Consider the following 17,398-nt stretch of genomic DNA (forward strand, 5'->3'; position numbering starts at 1 on the left):
ATAATAAAACAAGTCTTTTATTTAAGCCCCTTCTTGGATCACAGCCTTGTTGTGGTTGAAGGGACTTGCATAACTCAGTGAAGCTATGAGCCATGCTGGGCAGGGTCACTAAAGATGAAGAGGTCATAATGAAGAGTTCTGATAAAGCACGAGCCTCTGGAGGAGGGAATGGCAAACCAATCCAGCATTCTTTCTGTGACAATGCCATGAACAGTTTGCAAAGGTAAAAAGATATGACACTGAAAGATAAGCTCCCCAGGTTAGAAGGTGTCCAATATGCTACTGGGGAAGAGCAGATTGATTTAAGAAAGAAAACTGACAAAGAATAGATCAGCATAATTACCCTTACAAAAATCTATAAGTGTATCATTGCCATAGATAAACAGATTATAGGGTTCTTCTGAAGGCAAGACTCTACCTTGTACTTGGACAAGTGGTTAGTTTAGTACAAGTGCACAGAGAGAAGACTGCCACCTGCTGGACCAGCTATGATACTCTGTGCTGGGCTAGGGCTACGGGAAAATAACGGAAATGACACAGACTCGTCCAAATCAAATTCACATGCTTGCCTTTAAATTAGTTTAACAGTCGTTTGGCATTATTCAGCTATTCCTTATAAGCTTCTTTTGCTCAGCTGACAAATGAATTACTCTTCCAGAACAGACTTTTCTGTTGAATTTATTTGGGGGACTAATTCAATTATTTTATATTATGAGCTTATACTAACTGCTTATAATGCACAGTTTGACATTAATTATAATCCATTTTGTAAAGCATAATCTCTTGATTATTTCCTTTTGCAGTCTCAGTTCACTCTTTTCTATATAATGCATTAATTCTCCTAGTAGGGTATCAAGAGTTGTGAAAAGTAATATGCCAGCGCTGACTTCTATTGCCGCGTGATTGAATCGGGAGATGGGATGGGAAGAGATATTGACAAGGAACTCCAGGGAGATGCAGTAACAGTGGGACTGGTCCATCAAGGTGGGGATGGATATTACATCACTGAAATTGTTTAGAATTCCTATACATGTTAATAAGAAAATGCAAGCTGACTTACTGTTAGTAACTCAGTCATGTCCCACTGTTTGCAACCCCATGGACTGTAGCCTGCCAGACTCCTCTGTCCATGGCATTGTCCAGGCAAGAATAGTGAGTTGCATGCCCTCCTCCAGGGGACCTTCCCAACCCAGGGATCGAACCCAGGTCTCCTGCATTACAAGCAGATTCCTTACCATCTGAGCCACCAGGGAAGACCAAAATGACTTAACCTTTTTTTTTTTTTTTAATGTGGTATTATCTTTAACTAAGTACAAAGAGTTTTCCAGTCACGTCACCCAGGGATCATCTATCCACTGCTCTTTTTGACTTCTAGTCTCTTGCCTCTCCTCAGCAATGGTAAGGCAGATACCCTTTCCACAGGGAAGGGAGTTCCATGGTTTGTTGCCTTTGCCAATACTGAAAATTTTTGAGAGCCAGGTGGAAAAACTATGGCCACTGGCATCTTTCACATGAACTACATTGAAAGAACCAGGATGTCTCTCCTGATTGGTGACCACACCAGGTCTTCTCAGGTTAACACCTCTAGTCACCATGCACCAGTGTCAAATTTGATTGAATCAGTACTCTTTCAAGTCTCCAAGTCAATGTGAATGGTGTCATTCACCTTGATGAGGGAATCAAGGGTAGTGGATGGTGTGAGCATCGTGGGTCACCAGATGAGGGATTCCTTTTGTCCCCACAAAGATCTTTCCCACTTTCCCTAGGTTGTACTTGGCCTCCTCAGGTGTAATACGATGAACAGCAAAGCAACCATTGGTGTCATAGATCAGATGAAAATTCTCTCCAGTTTTATCAATGCTGATGACACCCATAAAACCAGCAGGGTAGGATATTGGTGCAGACCTTGTATCACTCTTAATGAAATGCTGCATACAGATCTTCTCTATTTCATCTCCTATTAGGGCATACTTAAGTCTGTTCCTTACAAAGATTAGGGGGAAACATTCCCTAGTTTGTGGGGACTGGTAAATGGACAAGGAGCAAACACACCAGTCAGTTTATCAGGCATCCTAAGCTTTGGAGCTGCTGTGGGCTTCAGGTGCTTCTTGGGACCACAAGCTGTGGCTGCACTAGGCTCGAGAAAGAGCTGACTTAGTTTTATTGCTGTTTTTTTGTTCTCTACAGACAATGTGTCCCTTATTGCCTCAACCAAGGACAGACCCTTCTCACAGCATCTTCCCAATACTCTGTACTCACAAATAGTGTGAGTAGGACAGAGAGGTCCAGATTTCTATGCCTTATGTTTGAAAGAAGGTATCCTTCCACATTGGCATAATTTACTGAACCCGGTTAAAACTGTCTTCATCCACAGTGCTTTAAATTCCTTTTCGTATTTTGACATTGCACCAATTATCATTTCATTTAAGTTGTAAATGTTAAAGCCATCACTTTTAAACACCTTAAGGTGAATCAATTTAATCAGATTACATTCTCCTAAAATTTAGTCAAGATTAGTTCACTGCGAAAATTCTGAAAGAGATGGGAATACCAGACCACTTGACCTGCCTCCTGAGAAGCCTGTATGCAGGTCAGGAAGCAACAGTTAGAACTGGACATGGAACAACAGACTGGTTCCAAATAGGAAAAGGAGTACATCAAGGCTGTATATTGTCACCCTGCTTATTTAACTTATATGCAGAGTACATCATGAAAAACACTGGGCTGGAAGAAGCACAAGCTGGAATCAAGATTGCCGGGAGAAATATCAATAACCTCAGATATGCAGATGACACCACTCTTATGGCAGAAAGTGAAGAGGAACTAAAAAGCCTCTTGATGAAAGTGAAAGAGGAGAGTGAAAAAGTTGGCTTAAAGCTCTACATTCAGAAAACTAAGATCATGGCATCCAGTCCCATCACTTAATGGGAAATAGATGGGGAAACAGTGGAAACCGTGTCAGACTTTATTTTGGGGGGCTCCAAAATCACTGCAGATGGTGATTGCAGCCATGAAATTAAAGGACGCTTACTCCCTGGAAGGAAAGTTCTGACCAACCTAGACAGCATATTAAAAAGCAGAGACTTTACTTTGCCAACAAAGGTCCGTCTAGTTAAGGCTATGGTTTTTCCAGTGGTCATGTATGGATGTGAGAGTTGGACTGTGAAGAAAGCTGAGCACCGAAGAATTGATGCTTTTGAACTGTGGTGTTGGAGAAGACTCTTGAGAGTCCCTTGGACTGCAAGGAGATCCATCCAGTCCATCCTAAAGGAGATCAGTCCTGGGTGTTCATTGGAAGGACTGATGCTGAAGCTGAAACTCCAGTACTTTGGCCACCTCATGCGAAGAGCTGACTCATTAGAAAAGACCCTGATGCTGGGAGGGATTGAGGGCAGGAGGAGAAGGGGATGGCAGAGGATGAGATGGTTGAATGGTATCACCAACTCGATGGATGTGAGTTTGAGTAAACTCTGGGAGTTGGTGATGGACAGGAAGGCCTGGCATGCTGCGATTCATGGGGTTGCAAAGAGTTGGACACGACTGAGGACTGAACTGAACTGAACTGAGCTCACTGCAAGAATAACAGTTCTGAAGAAGAAAGAGTGTGAGGGCCTTTGAAATACCTTTTGTTAGTCTGTTTCCGAACTGGGCCAGTTAGAATCTCGCCCAGAATCTCTCTACTGTAGCTACTGAAAAAGAACTGTGGGGCTGCCCCGGTGGCTCAGTGGTGGAGAATCCACCTGCCAGTGCAGGAGAGACGGGTTCGATCCCTGATCCAGGAAGATCCAACGTTCTGTGGAGCAACTCAGCTCAGGCACCGGACCCTAGAGCCCAGGAGCGGCCACTACTGAAGTCCACATGCCCTGGAGCCAACGCTCTGCAACAGGAGAAGCTATAGAAGCCCACGCAATGCAACTAGAGAAATGCCCAGGCAGCAAAGAAGAGCCAATAAATAAATAAAAATTTTTTAAAGGAAAACAACTGCTCCCTTTCCCCTTGGGCTGATAAACTGGTAAGACATGAATCTTGAGCTGCTAGTGAATATTTGTTCACCAGAAGGAGAGCCCCGGATTGAAACAAAAGAGTTCTCTGATGACATTCTATTAGTTGAGTTCTGGCTTTCCCAGTTACATGAAACAGTAAATAGTTGTTTCCCACCCCCACCCCTTTTTTTCTTTCTTTCCAACCAAAAACATTTTGACCAATATATATTGCTTTAAATATAGTACTTGTATGCAAGATAAAAACATTCTGTAGCTGTACTAAATCTCTTTATATAATTGATTAAAGCAAATATAAATAGACATTGCTTTCTATGAGTGATTTGTAGCCTATGTCAACAAATGGCAGTTAGCACAATATATAATAATTTGCTTTACTTTTCTTAATCATTTTTCATTCTCTACAGTCATGTTTAAAAGTGATTTATTTTCATTCTAGACACTTGATTAATGATTGCCTCTCTATGTACACTAATTCCAATTCAAATTTAAAGTCATCTGTCTCAAATTTTGGCAAGAGAATTAGCAGTCCTGTACGTGTTACTACCTGAATGTTTACAATTTTAGTTCCTTATTAATCTCATTTTTTAAAAAATTAGATTCATAAAATTTAAAATTTTAGTGTAAGTCGGGCTGCAATTAAATTTGGAAGTATGGCAGAGTTTGGATTAGAGCTAAATCAGATTGGCAGGAATTCTGCAGCCTTAATGGCTATGTTTTACATGGTGCTATTAAAGTTATAGCTACATAAATTATGTCACTTAATCCTAGAAGTCTTGGAAATTAACCATGGTAAGAGGGAGCCCAGTGTTGATAAACTAAGCAGTATTGAGAAAACTGTTGTGAAAGTATCAGTAGAAAAGCAGATGGAAAACAAGGATAGCATTAACTTTATAGGTTTTCTGTTTGTCTGTTGAGACTTATGTGCTAGAACCTTGATGGCTAAGACTTGGCCTCCAACGCCTAGAACAGTCCCACGCTTATAGTCAGCACTCAAAAAGAGCTTGTTGAATGAATGAGTGAATGTTCTTCAGTAGATACAAATCTTTGATGCAACAGGATTTTTCCTGTAATTACTGTAAGTTATCAGACTGATCCAGAAGGAATTTCAGGTGTTCTCTTCTCCAGGCTTCCTCATTTTAATACTGAAGGAACTGAGATCAGAAGAGGTAAATGTTTGTTCAGAACAAACAAGGTGCAATTAATCAGTTAACAAACATTTATGGAGTATTCACTGCTGATGAATATTTGGAACTGTTTCAGATAATGGGAAAACAGCAGAGCATAAGACAGCCTGAGGCTCCAACATCAAGAGTTTATATTCAGAGTGATGATTGAGTGATCAGTGAGTAAATGAGATTTCTGTTCCTTATAAATGATGCTATAAAATGCTAGTATAGAATATTGTGGTGGAAAATGACAGAGCATGGGGAAACAGCTGATTTAGTAGATTACTCAGCACAGAATCTCTAAGAACTCCCATTTGAGCCAAGCCCTGAGTGATGAGGACACACCTATTCACATGTAAAAAGGAAGAGTATTCCAAGCGCACGTGCAAAGGTTCTAACATGGAAACAAGCTTGGTGTGCTTGATGGAAAGAAAAACAGCCATGGTGCTTCTGCTGGAATGAAAAGGGGAGGAAATGAACAGAGATGAGGTTTGGTGGGCAAATACCACACCCTGTAGAACCCTGTGTATCAGGAAGAGAAGTTGGGTTTTATTACACAGGGTGATGAGACAGCAATTTAAGTTTTGAGGAGAGAAGTCACATAACCTAATTTTCATTTTAGCCATTGGCAGCGACATGGATGGAACCTAGACACTGTCATACAGAGTGAAGTTAGTCAGAAAGAGAAAAACAAATACCGTATATTAACATATATATGCGGAATCTAGAAAAATGGTATAGATGAACCTGTTTGTAAAGCACAAAGGGAGACTTAGACATAGAGAACAAATGTATGGACAACTAGAGGGGTGAACTGAGAGGCTGGGATTGACCTACATACACTATTGATACTGTGTATAAAATAGATAATTCATGAGAACCTGCAGTAGGTACAGCACAGGGAACTCTCCTCAGTGCTCTGTGGTAACCTGAACAGGAAGGAAATCCAAAACAGAGGGGATACGTGCATATGTAGAGGTGATTCACTTTGCTGTGTAGTGGAAACGAAAGCAACATTGTAAAGCAACTAGACTCCAATTTTTAAAAATTAATTAAAATTTAAAAAACAAAAATTGAAGGGAAAAAACAAGATTAATGAAAAAAAGAAAAATCACTGAGACTGCTATATGGAGAAAGGATCAGAGTGCAAAAGACAGGAAGCTGGGACTGATTGGAAGATTGTCTTAGCAGTTCAGGCCAGATGGTGGTCACCTGGATGAGGGTGTAGCAGTGAGGAAGGGAGCAGTAGCCAGACTCAAGACATACTTTGTAAGTACTACAGGACTTGTTGATAATTGCTTCTGGGCAGTTGGACAAATGAAGATGCCATTTACCATGATGGGGAAGACCCTGGGAAGAATAAACTGGGAGGAGGGGAGAAATAATTAGTTCTGCTTTAGATATGTCAAGGGTTTCCCTGGTGGCTCAGACCATAAAGAATATGCCTGCAATGCAGGAGACCCAGGAGATGTGGGTTCAAACCCTGGGTCTGGAAGATCCCTTGGAGTAGGAAATGGCAACCCACTGTAGTACTCTTGCCTGGAAAATTCCATGGACAGAGGAGCCTGGCAGGCTACAGTCCATGGGGTCGCAAAGTATCAGGCACAACTGAACAACGAACAGACATGTTAAGTTTGACATTTTTATTAAACACTTATAAGGAAATGCTGAAAGGTAGTTGGATAAATAAGTCTAGAACTCAGGATAGAGGTCAGGAAAAGAGGTATAGATTTGAAAGTCATCTGTGAATAGATGATACTTAGAGCCACGGCAGTAGGGAAGAGTGCAGGTTGAAAACACGGAGGCTTGCAAGAGGTCTGCTGGAGAAGGAGGAGCCAGAAAAGATGCTAAGAAAGAGCTCTCAGGCCAGTCAGGGGAAAATCAGATGAGTTTGGCTTCATGGGCATCTACACAAGCAACCTTAACAAGAACTGTCTCTTATTAATGTGGGGTTGGGAGAATGGAGGAATGAAAGCCTGACTGAAGTGCATTATGGCAAGAATGAGAGGCAGGACAAAAAAGTAGCAAGTTAAATGTGGCTTTCAGAAATTTTTCTGTTGAGTGGGGAAGAGAAATAGAATGGTGATTGGTGGGGGATGGAGGATACAGAGAGAGATATTAGACTGCTAGTGGAAACAGTGTGGTAGAAAGAATTTGATGATAAATGAGAGCAATGGGATAACTGAAGATACACAACTGTGTGAAACAATTGGCCTTTGCCCTTGACTGGAGCAAGGATGCTTTTTCCACTATAACTCAAGGGAAACACAGATGCTGAGGTTCAGATGCCAGTGGGCTGCAGGATTTGGTAAGGAGTTGAAGCAGTTCTTGGCCAGTTCTATCAGAGTTGTATTCAATTTTCTCAAATCCCATTCTGGAGTATAACCCCATAGTTTTCAATACAAAATAATGTCATAGTTCTTGTATTGGACACAATAGCTGAAACTGTTGATAGAGGTGATTCCTACTTCAGTTAATTTGCAGCGTGAAAAATATTCTGCAAATCTGTTATGTTCAGTGGTACAAAAATGTCTTTTATCTAATTAAATAGAATTCTTGTAGCACTAAGCTTGGCTTGAGGACAATGTAGAAGAGACAAAGCCCTCAATTTTTTGTTTGAATAAAGGAGGAAAGTCAGTCAATACATGGAAAATGTGAAGGGAATCTGCGTCCTAGAAATCACACTGAACCACTGAAATCATCAACTCCGGAACAACCCTACCTCAGATTTCTTGTTGTGTGAGCTGGTAAGTGTACTGACTGTTGCAGATGTTTTTTTAGTATTTTATTGGAGCAACAGGGAGCCATCTGGAAAAAATAAAATAAAGCTCAAACTTAATGCAAAATCAATTTCAGATAAATGAAAATGTAATTTTAAAAGTACTGGACAAAGCATCAGACAGAGGAGCCTGGCCGGCTACAGTCCATAGGGTTGCAAAGAGTCAGACACAACTTAGTGACTAAACATGCATGAGCTCACATGGGACAGTTATGCCATAGAAAACTAGGCAAAAGAAACAGAAAGCAATTTATGTTTAAAAAAAAGGGAAAGATCTCTAGGATACATTTTTAAGGGGGAAAAGAAAGATATTAATGGGTCACATAGTAGCCTACCATTTATGTAAAAAGAGAGAAAAACTAATATATACATGAAAGCTTATTGGTTGTGTTTCAGGGCAGGGGGAGTAGGTAGCTGGCAGATGAGATCTGGAGAGAGTTTTTTTGTTTACCACATATCCTTTTATGCCTTTAAAATTTTGAACCACGTAAGAGCATTGACTACTTTTTTAATAAAATAAAATATGACTCTATATACACTCATAGTAATGTCTCAGCATTTTAGGACTTTTTTTTTTTTAATTTCCTATAAGATAGGTAGTTCAGAGAGTTCTGAAGTCAGGTTTCTGGGTTCAAACTCTGATTCCACCAGGGACCTTAAGTAATCTGCTTAACTTCTCTCTGCCTTAGCTTTCCTGTTTTCCAAGATGGGGATCATAAAGTCATTTGAGAACTGAAGGACAGAATGCTTGCACAGCTTAGCACAATGCTGGACCCAGAGAAAGGCCACACCAAAGGGTAATGAGCATCATTTCTAATTTGCTGCGAATATCAAAGCAGCAGAAATTTTAAAGCAAAAGCTATTCTCCTAAGTCTTAATTTTGTTATTCTGTGATATGTAAGTAATTTAAACTGGTCCATTTAACAAATGAAACATGATGGATGGATAATAAAAATGCCAACACTAATAGCTGGCAAATATTTTGTCATTAAGACATTTTTTCATCATCTATTGTTCTCTTTTTCTCTCTTTCAGTATGTTGTGTTTTAAGCTTTCAAAATGCTTCCTGACAACATCATTATCCTTTCCACAATAAGTATGAAACTATCAGTAGACCCTGAACCTACCTCTTTCCATTCTGTTTTTCGTATGTCAGCAGTTCTGGTCACCCTGTCATCTCCTGTGAGCCCCTGAAGAACAAAGACCACAGTAAGTGATCACTGTCATACCCCTGGTACCTGCCATGATGCCTGGAGCATGAGGGCATTCAGTAAAGAGCTGCTGAATGAATGGACAAATGAATGAATGCATACTTGTGTTTGTGAGAGAAAATGGAGGGAAATTAATCCTCTTTCTACTTCTGCAGCCTTGCACAGTCAAAAGAAAGAGAATGAGATGCTAAGGTTCATGGAAAGTTCAGCAACAAAGAAAGAGGTTTCGTCTTCTTATCCAGTTCATGAGCTCAATGAGTTCATGTTACTTAAAGGTTCTCTCTGGCTGCAGTTCTGAAAACTATTGTAGGACAAGTGAAGAAAACATTTATGGAATACCTACTGTGTATGAGGCACTGTATTAGACACTTCAATACATTGTTTAAACCTCTCAACAATAATAAGAGGTAAATGTTATTCCTACTTTGTAGATAAGGAAGGGGTTATCTTCTAAAGGAGGTATACAAACTATTCAATCATAGAAATTAGCCAATCCTAGAACATTCCTTCTATAGCTCAATAGCCTGAACTCTGCTTATCTAATTTCAAAATTAACTACAGTATCTTTCTCAAGCAAATGTTCTAACTTGGAAGCCAAACTGTAGAGTAAGATAAAAATAATACAGCAATACCTCTATACATATTTCTGATCACTTTTAAAATAAAAATATATAGCTCTAAGATATATATAGCTCAAAAGGTACTTGTAACAAAGTAGTCTGGAATTTTACTAGGTCTTAGCTTGGTAGATTTCTCTTTGACTTACTATCCAGACATTTTGTGGGGGGAAATTAAGAGACACAATGAATGATTATACTATTGATTTTGTCGTCCTATGCTGATGCATATAACCGCTGGGGTAGCTGATGATTAAATTTTAAGTGTCAATTTGGCTAGGCTATGGTATCCAGCTGTTTGGTCAAATGGTCTAAATATTGCTGTGGAGGTATTCTGTAAATGTAATTAACATCTCTAATCAGTGCATGCATGCGTGTAAGTTAGTTCACTCATGTCCAACTCTTTCTGACTCTATGGACTGCAGCCCACCAGGCTCCTCTGTCCATGGGATTCTCCAGGCAAGAATACTAGAGTGGGTTGCTATGCCGTCCTCCAGCAGATCTTCCCCACCCAGGGGTAAAGTAAAGGACATTACCCTCAGTGAAGTGGATGGGCCTCATTCAACTAACTAAAAGCTTTAACAGCAAAAATTAAGGATTTCTGAAAAGGAAGGAATTCTGAGTCAAGACTAACAGAAATCTTTTCAGGGTTACCAAGCTGCTGGCCTGCCCTATGAGTTTTAGACATACTAGTTCCCACAAGCAATTCCTTAAAATTAAATCTCTTTATATGTATTTATATATATGTAAAATAATTTGGGAGAAGAGAATTCATAATACTAAGCTGTTAGAATCAAAATATTCAAAAATTTGTTTGCTTTTTTAGCAGCACCATGAGGCTTGTGGGATCTCAGTTCCCCAACCAGAATCGAACCCTGGCCACATAGTAAAACACCAAGTCCTAACTACTGGACAGCCAGGGAATTCCTGAATACTTTGTGTTTAATCAGAAGTTACACTGATATCTTTTAAGCTTTGGGAGTGAAATGTTAATATGGGGGCTGTGGCACTGGGAATTATAATAAGAAATATATATTTGGTCTTCATCCCCATTTCTGGTACAGAGTTCCCAAAACCCCTGAAATTTCATAAATGTAAGAATGATAAAATTGTCTTTTTTATGTTAATGAGTGACTTTTGGAAAGCCCTAGGTTAATGAAGGAGGAGAGGGTGCGAGGCAAGGGGGGTTGGTTGCAGGGAAAGCCAACCACAAGAGGAAAGGGGCTGGAGGTTGCCCCAGTTGCCATTGGCCAACGATTTAATCAGTCATGCCTGATGTATAAAGTTTATGTGTAATGAAGTTTCCATGAAAACCCAAATAGACCGGGTTCAGAGAGTTTGCAGGGGCTGGAAGACTGGTGCTCCGACATGGCATGGAAGATTTGTGCCCTTACCACATGCCTGCCTTCTGGCTATTCCTGATTGGTATCCTTTTATCATGTTCCAATGATCTAGTAAGTAAATTGTTCCTGTGAGACACTCTGGGAAACTAATTCAACCCAAGAAGAGAGTAGAGGGAACCTTTGATTTTCATCCAGTTGGTCGGAAGTACAGGTAACAACCTAGACTTGAGATGGGCATCTAAACTAGGGGGTGGGGATGGACAGTCTTGTCAGACTGAGCCCCTAACCTGCAGAATCTGATTCTATCTCCAGGTAGATCAATTCAGTTCAGTTCAGTTGCTCAGTCTTGTTCAACTCTTTGAGACCCCATGGACTGCAGGATGCCAGGACTCCCTGTCCATCACCAACTCCTGGAGTTTACTCAAACCCATGTCAATGGAGTCAGTGATGCCATCCAGCCATCTCATCCTCTATTGTCCCCTTCTCCTCCTGCCTTCAATATTTTCCAGCAACAGGGTCTTTTCCAATGAGTCAGTTCTTTACATCAGGTGGCCAAAGTATTGGAGTTTCAGCTTCAACATCAGTCCTTCCAATGAATATTCAGGACTGATTTCCTTTAGGATTTGCTGGTTTGATCTCCTTGCAGTCCAATGGACTCTCAAAAGTCTTCTCCAACACCACAGTTCAAAAACATCAGGTAGATAGTGTCAGAATTAAGTTGAATTGGAACTTGCCTGGTGTCCCAGTGGTTAAGACTGTGCTCCCACTGCAGGGGCACGGGTTTGATCCTTGGTGGGGGTACTAAGGTCCTGCATGATGTAGCCAAAAAAAGAAAGATAGAGTTAAGTTAAATTATAGGACACACTGCTGGTGTCCTGCTCCCATTGAGATTGGGTCCCAGAGCACTCTTCAGGGGCAATCAGAAATAACAGGCAGTGCTCCAACTATCTGGCACAAATATTTGGGAATCTTGGTCCTATACATCCTGACTTCTTTTGCTCCAATTACCTATTTCTCTTGGATTCACTCGTGTTGTCTTTCCAGTCTCAGCGCCTCTAAATGAAGCTGCCCTGCTCACGCAAACCTTATGTAAATATACATATGGGTTCAGTTCAGTTCTGTTCAGTCACTCATTCGTGTCCGACTCTTTGTGACCCCATGGACCACAGCACGCCAGGCCTCTCTGTCCATCACCAACTCCCAGAGTTTACCCAAACTCATGTCCATTGAGTTGGTGATGCCATCCAACCATCTCATCCCCTGTCGTCCCCTTCTCCTCCTGCCCTCAATCTTTCCCAGCATCAGGGTCCAATGAGTCAAGTCAGCTCTTCACATCAGGTGGCCAAAGTATTGGAGTTTCAGCTTCAACATCAGTCCTTCCAATGAACACTCAGGACTGATCTCCTTTAGGATGGACCTCCTTGCAGTCCAACGGACTCTCAAGAGTCTTCTCCAGCCACAGTTCAAAAGCATCAATTCTTTGGCGCTCAGCTTTCTTTATACTCCAACTCTCACATCCATACATGACTACTGGAAAAACATATGGATTAGTTCTAATATATATTTACAAGTTGTGCTTCTCTGGAGAACCGTGACTGATACAGAAGCTATGCTATTTGCAACAGATCAAAAATAAACTAGTATTAAGAAGACTGAAATAATGAAGAGTCTGAGTCTCTTACTGGATAACATTTATTCAGAAACGTTAATTCCAAATCTGCTTTGAAGTCCTACAGTCTCTAATTATAGTACAAAAAGACCCATCATTTTTAAAAAGTAAAATTAATTGCAGGTCATTATAATATTTAAAACACATGTGATTTATTTAAACACTCTGAAGCGCTGCTTTTAGGGATCCCATAGGATTTTTCTTTCACTCCTAAGGTTTTATCCAGGTTGTATTACAATATCCATCTTTAGATGTGCCCCTAACCTTTTAAACTTGACTAAGCTTAAAATCACTAAAATATGAAATAAGAACTACCAGGAAAGTATCTGGAGCAGCCACACACAGACACACACACAAAAAAATTGGAGGAAAATACCACAATGCTCTGAGCAATTAGGGGACAGTCACTTAGCAACATTGAACAGAAAAGAGAGAATAAAGTGCAAAGTGAACTGACTTTTCTGAAGTGTTTGAATCTGAAGTGTTGAAAACATGCCTATGGGACTTCCCTGGCAGTCCAGTGGTTGGGACTTCATCTTTTGGTATGGGGAATGTAGGTTCAATCCCTGGTTGGGGAGCTGTGGTCCTGTGTGCCTCAAAGCCAAGGAGTCAAGACATGGGGTGAAGTGATGTTATGGCAAATTCAGTGGATGCTTTAAGAATGGTCCATATTGAAAGAATTTTTTTTTTAACAAAAGCTTGTTGAAAAGTAAAAGAAAAAATGTCTAATTTTCTCAAGTTTATATAGGGAGACACTGTAGGTCTTTAAAGAGCACCTACCATGGACCAGGGTCCTGGCTGGGAGTTGGACACAGCTCCCCCCTCGACAAAGATTAGAGTCTAGTGGAGGACACTGTCAGACATGTAAACAAACAATTGCCATGAATTGCAACATGCTTTGTAAAATGATTTCATTTACGCTGATTTGGGAGAAAACTTTCCCTAGGCAGGAGGGACAGAAGGATGACTGCGCTAAAGAAAGGGAGATTGCAAAGAGGAGGTAAGAGACAGCCTTCCAAAAAGGTGAACTTTCACCCGGGTCTTGAGGTAGACAGGGCAGGTCATTTGAGGGTGAAGAGAAAAAAGATCAAATCTCTCCAGTCAGGAGATTTCCACAGGCACAGAATTCAAGTTAGGGCCAGACTAGCAGCCTAACTTTGCTGTAGGGTATGTGCTGGGGCATTGCACAAGGTAAAGAAAGAAAGATAGGACTTAATGAGAGACTGGAAATGGGGGAAAGGGGAAAACACCTGAATGTTTGGTTTGGGAAACATGGCTGTAGAAAACAGAAGGCTAAAGACAGACAGAAGGATAAACTGCTTTGGGAGGAAGAAGATGAGCTGAGTAGGGGAATGATGAGATTGAAGAGCTATTGGAATATCCAGGTGGAAATTTCCGGTAATCACAATAACCCAGGTCTGCCACAACGGAGAGAGATTAGTCTAAAAATATAGGTTTAGTCCTCATTAGCAAACTAAATGAGATTCCCCAGAGGAAGAAGGCAGGACGATGAAAGGAGAGAGAGAACCAAGAACCGAAACTGCTGAATCCTAATGTTTAAGCGGCAGATGAAAAGGAAACAACCCTGAAGGATGCTGAAAAAGGTCAAGGAGCTATTATTGTGCTGTTTTGTTTTAATGTGGTAAATTATATATGACATGAAACACATCATTTTAACCACTGTTAAGTGCACAATTTAGTGGCATTAATTACATCTACCACACTGCACAAACCATTACAACTATTTCTGAAATTTTTCATTACTCCAAACAGAAACCCTATAACCTTTATGCAATAATTCTCCATTGCCCCTAACCCAAGCCCCTAGCAAGTTCTAAGCGACTTTCTGTCTCTATGAATTTAACTGCTCTATGTACCCCATACAAGTGGAATTATACAATATTGTCCCTTTGTGTCTGGTTTATTTCACTTAGCATTGTGTCTTCAAATTTCATTCATGCTTCATTCCTTTTTATATATTTTGAGTTTATATGCATACTTATGTCCGATTCTTTAGCCCACCAGGCTCCTCTGTCCATGGGATTTTCCATGCAAGAATACTGGAGTGGGTTGCCATTTCCTTCTCCAGGGGGTATTCCCGATCCAGGAATCGAACCTGTGTCTCCTGTGTCTCCTGCATCAGAGGAGCAGATTCTTTACCCACTGAGCCATTTTATATGTTGTGCCTTTTTAAAAACCAGGAAATAGAAGCAGAGAGAATAGTCATTAAGGGTATACTAGGATTATTATTAAGGCTCACCCACAGGGGCTTGCCAGAGGGAGAAAGATAGGAGATAAATCAGCTGAGAGGCCAGAACTGAAAGTCAAGTGCAAAAACCGTGATGAACTACGAACTCTGTGGTAGAGCAGACAGCCATCTGGGAGTTGGAGGTTGCTGGGGAAATCTTTATCCAAGAACCAGGAGCAGAGTGTATCTGGACTGATGCATGAACCCAACACAATATTCCCCTCTTCCGATGGGAAGGCCTGGTGGGAATTAGTTCTGTCTGAACAGTTGCACAGGCCCTGGGTGGAGGGGGTGAGGGGTGGGGTAGGGGCTGTGACTCACAGTTACTCTCTGAAGAAAAGTAAAGTGTGTGAGTCAGAGAAGCACATAAAAAAAAAACAGGTAATCAAGCAAAGTTAGAGAGAGGAGCTGAAAAGGGCAGCTCAAGCCATTTGAAAGAGGAATATGCAGATGGAATGAGTGACATACTAAGAAGCTAACATCAGAGGCTAAGTTCTATTAACAGAAGCTTTGTATGAGTAGGGCAGCTTCATCGAAAGTGCTAAGACTGGAAAGACACAATGAGAGTGAATTCAAAAGAAATAAATAATTGGAGAAAAAAGAATCAGAGTGTACAGGGCCATATTCTCCAAATATCTATGCCAGATAATTGGGGCAACTGTGTATCACTCCTGGTTGCCCCCCCTGTTAATATTTCTGCCCCCAAAGCTTAAAAGATAACAGTGCAATTTACAACCCTCCAAAAAAGTTATCCTGAATGCTTTTAATTCTTATAGATGAACATTATACATATTTCATCACTCATATTATTACATTATTGGTTGAGAAGTTAAATTTCTTCTTATATAACATTTATCTCAAATAACGTAACTTTGTCACATAGCAAATGAGATCACTGGGCTTCTGAATCCACAAATTTACCAATTTTGCTGGAAAATGAAGCCAAAGAATTATAGTAGACTATAGAAGGACTGACCCAGACTTGCCTGTGAGTGTCCGGGAATCTCCAGTGGAGGCGTGGGTCGGTGGTGGCCTGCTGCAGGGCTGGGGGCACTGAGTGTAGCAGTATATGCATGGGATCTTTTGAAGGAGATCCATTATCCGCATTACCTCCACCATAGTTTGGCCTCAGGTAAATAGCAGGGAGGGAACACAGTTCCACCCATCAACAGAAAATTGAATTACAGATTTACTGAACATGGCCCCACCCATTAGAACAAGACCCAGTTTCCCCCTCAGTCAGTGTCTCCCATCAGGAAGTTTCCATAAGCCTCTTACCCTTCTCCATCAGAGGGCACAGACTGAAAACCACATCACAGAAAACTAACCAATCTGATCACATGGACCACAACCTTGTCTAACTCAATCAAACTATGAGCCATGCCATGTAGGGCCACCCAAGACAGATGGGTCATGGTGGAGAGGTCTAACAGAATGTGGTCCACTGGAGAAGGGAATGGCAAACCACTTCAGTATTCTTGCCTTGGGAACCCCATGAACAGTATGAAAAGGCAAAAAGATAGGACACTGAAAGATGAACTCCCCAGGTCAGTAGTTGCCCAATATGCTACTGGAGATCAGTGGAGAAATAACTCCAGAAAGAATGGAGAGATGGAGCCAAAGCAAAAACAACACCCAGTTGTGTATGTGACTGGTAATGGAAGCGAGGTCTGATGCTATAAAGAGCAATATTGCATAGGTACCTGGAATATTAGGTCCATGAATCAAGGCAAATTGAAAGTGGTCAAACAGGAGATGGCAAGAGTGAACATTGATATTTTAGGAATCAGTGAACTGAAAAGGACTAGAATGGGTGAATTTAACTCAGATAACCATTATATCTACTACTGTGGGCAAGAATCCCTTAGAAGAAATTGAGTAGCCATTGTAGTAAACAAAAGAGTCCAAAATGCAGTACTTGGATGCAATCTCAAAAACGACAGAATGATCTCTGTTCATTTCCAAGGCAAACCATTCAATATCACGGGAATCCGTTTATGCCCTGACCAGTAATGCTGAAGAAGCTGAAGTTGAATGGTTCTATGAAGACCTACAAGACCTTCTAGAACTAACACTCAAAAAAGATGTCCTCTTCATTATAGGGGACTGGAATGCAAAAGTAGGAAGTCAAGAAACACCTGGAATAACAGGCAAATTTGGCCTTGGAGTACAGAATGAAGCAGGGCAAAAGCTAATAGACTTTTCCCAAGAGGATGTACTGATCATAGAAACCACCCTCTTCCAACAACACAAGAGAAGACCCTACACATGGACATCACCAGATGATCAACACCAAAATTAGACTGATTATATTCTTTGCAGTCAAAAGTGGAGATGCTCTATACAGTCAGCAAAAACAAG

General features: G+C 40.8%; 1 pseudogene; it reads right to left on the reverse strand.

Annotated features, from left to right (window-relative positions):
• Positions 1–1,348: 1,348 nt before the first annotated feature.
• LOC133068886 (small ribosomal subunit protein eS4-like) lies at positions 1,349–5,613 on the reverse strand (annotated as a pseudogene).
• Between the last annotated feature and the right edge of the window lie 11,785 nt (positions 5,614–17,398).

Source organism: Dama dama, chromosome 14 (assembly GCF_033118175.1).
Source record: "Dama dama isolate Ldn47 chromosome 14, ASM3311817v1, whole genome shotgun sequence".
NCBI classification, from domain to species: domain Eukaryota; kingdom Metazoa; phylum Chordata; class Mammalia; order Artiodactyla; family Cervidae; genus Dama; species Dama dama.